The sequence below is a fragment of the Leptodactylus fuscus genome, chromosome 1 (genome assembly GCF_031893055.1).
Source record: "Leptodactylus fuscus isolate aLepFus1 chromosome 1, aLepFus1.hap2, whole genome shotgun sequence".
In the NCBI taxonomy this organism is placed as follows: Eukaryota; Metazoa; Chordata; class Amphibia; order Anura; family Leptodactylidae; genus Leptodactylus; species Leptodactylus fuscus.
Window position 1 is genome coordinate 204940514 of NC_134265.1, and position 6000 is coordinate 204946513.

Genomic DNA, 6000 nt, shown 5'->3' on the forward strand with positions numbered 1-6000 from the left:
ACAAATTTCACTCCAAAAATTCATTCCGCAGACGTCCGTGCCCATCCGCAAAGTGAATCCACAAGGCACCATGCGCACCAGTTTTTTTGCGGATCCTCAAAAAAAACAACATACGCCCCCTGCCCCCCCAAAAAAAAAATAAAATAAAAATGATGTCACTACATAGTTCCAACCCAAGCGCACATCTATTGTGGCTTTATTCTGTGTTGCTGTGACAGTTCTGTTATCCTGACCTGCTCTTGTTCAGCTGCCTGGCGACTTTTGAGCACTTCATCCATTTACGGTGGGCGCTCAGGTAAGTAACCCTTTGATAATTGCTCAAATCACCCCAGGTAGCTTAGTTTTGTCCCCATTTTCATGTGTCGTCATTTCAACCCGTAGAACATACATTGTAGCTATATGTTATGGATTTGTAATTACTTTGCCATTTCAACCATACTAGCATAGGTTTTATGTTTATGGTACCCAATACTGTGTTTCACCTTTTCATTCTTGCCCACGCTGTACACAATTGAGTCTATTGCCATGTCTTCCAAAATAGAATAGATGAGAGCAGCGCCGCACCTCCCATGAGGCGACCTGAAGCGACCGCTTCAGGCGGCGCTATGCCAGGGCCCCAGGGAGGGCGGCATTTATGCTTACCTAAGCCAGTCCAGGATAAGCTGTCCTGGACTGGCTTAGCACGGAGCGGTGGATTGGGAAGGCCACTTGGAGCAGCACTGCTCCAGCAGCCTCCCCTCACGCTTAGGCAGAGAGCAGGTCTTCTCCGTGCCTGCTCTCTGCCTGTGAATGGCACTAAGCCCCGCCCCTTCGCTAAGTACTACTCGTCCCATTCCCTTTAATAGTCCTTGCAGACCGAGATGGTATGGATATTTGCATATGAAGTAAAGAGGTATCTCCCCATTCCTTCCTATATATTTAATATGTATATTTATTTCACAAGAGCCAGCACACATAGGGGTCTATTAATTCACCATCTTGTGGATGATTTGTGAACTGCACCTGCCCATTTTAATTTATGTCTGTGATTGCATCATCCTAGTGTGCTAATGTAAAGGAGTGTCCAGTATGATCAGGTGACCTTCAGAACCAATCAAGCTCCCTTGATTGTCCTGGAGGAGGAGTTGAGTTACAGCCCTCTCTGGAGAGTGTTGGAAACCCTGTTGGTCGGTGGGTGTGCAGAGATCTGCACATGTGGAGCAGAGTTGGACATGTTAGCCAAGCATCAGTGCACTTCAACCAGAGATGTCTCTTCCTCTGTGCTCAAGACTCTTCTCAGAGAGTGTTTTCCTCTGAAGCCCCAAGTCTGCAAGTACTAAAGTATACTGACCTGTTATCCACACATGTGGGAACTCTGCACATATCTCTCTGCAAGTAAGTCTTTGGGACAAATCTATATTTAAGGAGCCCATAGCTAGTCTGACAGAACTTGAGGGTCTCCTACTGTCAACACCCCTATTTCCTCTTCTTCATACATGTACCCAGTTTGTTGAGAACTAACCCCCTGGATACAGGCCTTCCTTACAAGTATATACAAGTTTAACTACCCAAGCAACTACTAGTTAATCAAGCCCAAAGTATTCCTGCTCCAAGCTCCATCACCTGCTTAACTGGACACTACCTGCAAGGATCACAGTATTATAAGTGAAGAATTACTCCATCTGTATATTTTTATTACCTCGTCCTGCTAGTAAAAAGAGCAATGACTACCCCTGAGACCTGGTTGTCTGTTGTCATTGTCAGGTAACACGTGGGGGCGGGTAGTCGGGGACATCAAAAAGGCTTTGTGCACATTTGGGATCAACGGCCTCTCTACAAGCCGGCCACATCTGACATACTACCCGTGACATCAGTCCTGGCCCTCCTGAGTGTTACAGATGCCTAGTGTCAACTTGTTGCCTGACATGTCCATGCCCCTGATGAGAAGTCTGGTATTGTATCCTTTGCTGCTGATACTGACCCTGACTGGAGTACAGCCCACCTTCCTGCGAATACTGGTGTTGTGAACGGTCAAAGTGACTAAACTGTTGTTGGGGTGGCATGGGACCGGACACTACTCTGTCCCTGTGCTGGTCTATTATAATAGAAAGTTGTTTTGGATCCTGCTCACCCTGGAACATGTTAAGAACCGTGATGATTGTGGACTGGCACAAGAGTTGGCATTCTAGAAGGACCTTCTCCATGTGCCTTGCCACCATTAGGCCAAAATGTTCGTTGGCACTCCATTCACTGCGTCTTTGCATAAACTCGACAGAACAACAAGGTAAGTATGACACCTTTCTTTTGTACAAAACACAAAAATATATTACAGTTTCATATCAAAGAAAATTTTATTAACCACTTCCGGACCGCCCATAGACTGTATACGTCCGGGAAGTGGTTGCCTTGTTCTGACAGGACATACCTGTACGTCCAGTCAGAACACAGCAGCTGCACGGAGATCGTGCAGCTGCATTCAATAGGAGCCGGCTGTAACTTCAGCCGAAGCTCCCAGAGAGAAGGCAGGGCAGATTTATTACTTCCCCTGCCTTCTCGATCGCTGTGTATACAGCACTCAATGAGCGCTGTATACACAGCTATGGACGCTGCCATAAATCAGCTGCCCTCTGACCCGGCGGACACGTGATCCGCTGGGAGAAGAGTCTTACAAGAGCTGCTGGGTCCTACAGGACCCCAGATCAGCTCAGTAAGCTGTGTATACAGCGTGCAGGAGGCTGTATTTCTCCTGTAACTGGGGTTAAATGTAGCAGCCCCAGTTATAGGAGAAATCAGCCTCAAGTACAAAAAAAATAAGTGATCAGATGTCCCCAAAGGTCTCTTATCACCTTATGGGGACACAATCTGGAAAAAAAAAAAAAAAAAAAAAAATATAATAAAAAAAGTTTTAAAAAAATGTAAATAAAATAATAATAAAAAATAAGTAAATAATACGCTAATAAAACGCCGTTATTAAAGGTTATAGCCCCACCCCCGATGACACCATACAAAATAAAAATTACCGTAACGGAGAGGAAAAACGATATTATAAAGTTTTTCAGTGACACTTTGTGTTATTAAATTAAAAAAATAAAATAAAATTGAAAACCAGATACAATTTCCCTCCTATTTTGTTTATATTTTCCTGGATATAAAAAAAATTAAAACACATTCGAAAATAAAGATAACATAAGATAAGATAAGATAATCCTTTAATAGTCCCACATTGGGGAAATTTCAGCGTGTTACAGCAGCATAGTAATACAGATACAGGATAATACAGAGTAATATATTACAGACGTAGACACACATAAGCTGAGAAGAGAAGATATAATAGGAGGCCATAGCAGCTAAGGAAAAAAAAACAGAAGAGAAAAGAGGAAGACCTCATGGTCATCGTCATAATCATTAGTTCTCTGTGCGGAGTGATCTTCATTTGGTCTGATGTAGATTATACAGCCTGGTCGCGGTTGGAAGGAAGGACCTGCGATAGCGCTCCTCACACTTGGGGTGAAGCAGACGGTCACTTACAGTGCTGCCAAGTCCCATCAGGGTCCCATACATGGGGTGGGATTTGTTCTCCCGCATGGAGGTCACCACAGACAGTATCCTTCTGTCACCCACCACCTGTACTGGGTCCAAGGGGCTCCCCAGGACAGAGCTGGCCCTCCTGATCAGCCTGTCAAGTCTATTTCTGTCCCTGGTTGATATACTGCTTCCCCAGCAGGCCACACCGAAAAAGATGGCTGAGGCAACCACAGAGTTGAAGAAGGCCCTAAGAAGTGTCCCCTGGACTCCGAAGGCCCTCAGCCTCCTGAGCAGGTAGAGTCTGCTGTGGCCCTTTCTGTGCAGCGCCTCCAGGTGATCAGCCCAGTCTAGTTTATTGTTGAGGAGCACGCCCAGGTACTTATAGGTCCTGACTATCTCAATACATGTTCCTTGGATCTCCACCGGGGTCGGAGCACCTCTCCGTTTACTAAAGTCCACCACCATCTCCTTGGTCTTCCCAGCATTAATCCTGAGCTGGTTCTGCTGGCACCATTCAACAAAATCCCGGTTTAAGTCTCTGTATTCCCTATCGTCGCCATCAGTGATAAGGCCGACTATAGCAGAGTCATCGGAGTACTTCTGTAAGTAACAGCTGGATGAGTTGTGCCTAAAGTCAGCAGTGTACAGTGTGAAGAGGAATGGGGCAAGAACTGTACCTTGTGGTGCCCCCGTACTACAGATCACAGTGTCAGACACACAGTCCTGAGCTCTCACATACTGAGGGCGGTTTGTCAGGTAGTCTAGGATCCAGTTGGACAGGTGATGGTCCACACCAACAAGGTTCAGCTTCTCCCTCAGTAGACCTGGCTGAATGGTGTTGAAAGCACTAGAGAAATCAAAGAACATTATTCTCACAGTGTTCCCGGGTTTCTCCAGGTGAGAGAGAGCTCTATGAAGAAGGTGGATGATGGCGTCATCTACCCCAATGCCCGGCCGATAGGCAAACTGGAGGGGGTCCAGAGCGGAGCTCACTAGGGGGTGTAGGTGTGTCAGGACCAGTCTCTCTAGGACCTTCATCAGGTGAGATGTCAGTGCTACTGGTCGGTAGTCATTGTAGCCCATCGGGTTGGGTTTCTTTGGGACTGGTACCACGCAAGATGTTTTCCACGGTTGAGGTACCACTCCGAGCTTTAGACTCATATTGTACATGTGCCCTATGTGTCCCCGAAAAAAGACGCAAAAATTAGTTGACTGAGACATACGAGGAAAATGTTACAGCCCTCAAAACCGCACATACAAAATAAACCTAAAATGTGTCTGGTCCTGGATCACAAATTGGCCCGGTACTGAAGTGGTTAAATAATATATGGACACACATAAAAGGGTAAATATGCAAGTACAAGGAGAAAAATTGAAGAATAGGGTTCCAGATAGAATCGGGTCCCCAAATATCGCTAGATAACATATGGAGGTAAGTATAACAACATAATAGGTGACAGCATTTACAAGTAACCACAAGTCAATCACTACATACAATAGGACAACTGAAATATATAGAGTATCTTTAAGTCACTTCATAAAGGTCATCAAGTACCTCCAATATAAAACATGAACCATATTCCGAGATATCCATATCAGTACAATTAAATATCCATATCAGAGTGTGAGCATAGAGGCGGAGGATGGCTCAAAGCTTACCCATGTGGATAGCGTAATGCAGACAACCTGGGGACCGGTCCCTATTCTTCAATATCCCAACGCGATTCGGCACAGAGGCCTTCGTCAAGGGGAAAGGACATGTACATTGAGCATGGCACGTGTATCCATGCCTGTCCCACCAGTGTTTTTTCTTTTCTTGCCACGACCTGTTGGTCTTGTTAGACTTCTGGCCTCCTGTAGACTTGCAGATGAAGGAGCTTGTGATGGCAAGGAAACTTGCAAAAATTCTAGTACACCTTTGGCCTCAGACTCCTCAACAGCACCTTCCAGATTGTCAACAGTTCTGAAAAACAATTACAATTTAGTCAAGTACCAGTCACATACGTGGCATAAACCCATGGATCCAATTATACAGTGTATATTATATACTTACTCTCCAGTTTCCATTACTTCTTTCAGAAACATCAACTGTTGGGTATACATGTATGGTTTCTTTGTTCGACAACCGGCTCCACTCTTCCCCTGTAATGGAATTGCTAAGACAGCAATTCCCAGAACGGTTAAACCCTGGGAGGGGCACAAGAGACAGTGAGCCCTAAGCTGAAGCCCCCCGCTTTCCCTTCCTATTGCCAGGCCCTATCCTAGGTAATAGGCGACAACCACGAGGACAAACCCTCCCTGAATACGTGAAACACAAAACGCAGACAAGACGAACAACAACAAAGGGAGGTCAGCTAGCCAGGGTTCGGTAACAGGAGAGCGATGCAGTGCCAAATCGGAGTAAAGAGAATAGTCAATGAGAAAAGCCAAAGGTCAGGTATAATAGTATAAGCAACAGGTACAGTAAGAGCAGGTATGCGCACGGCAATAACAAGC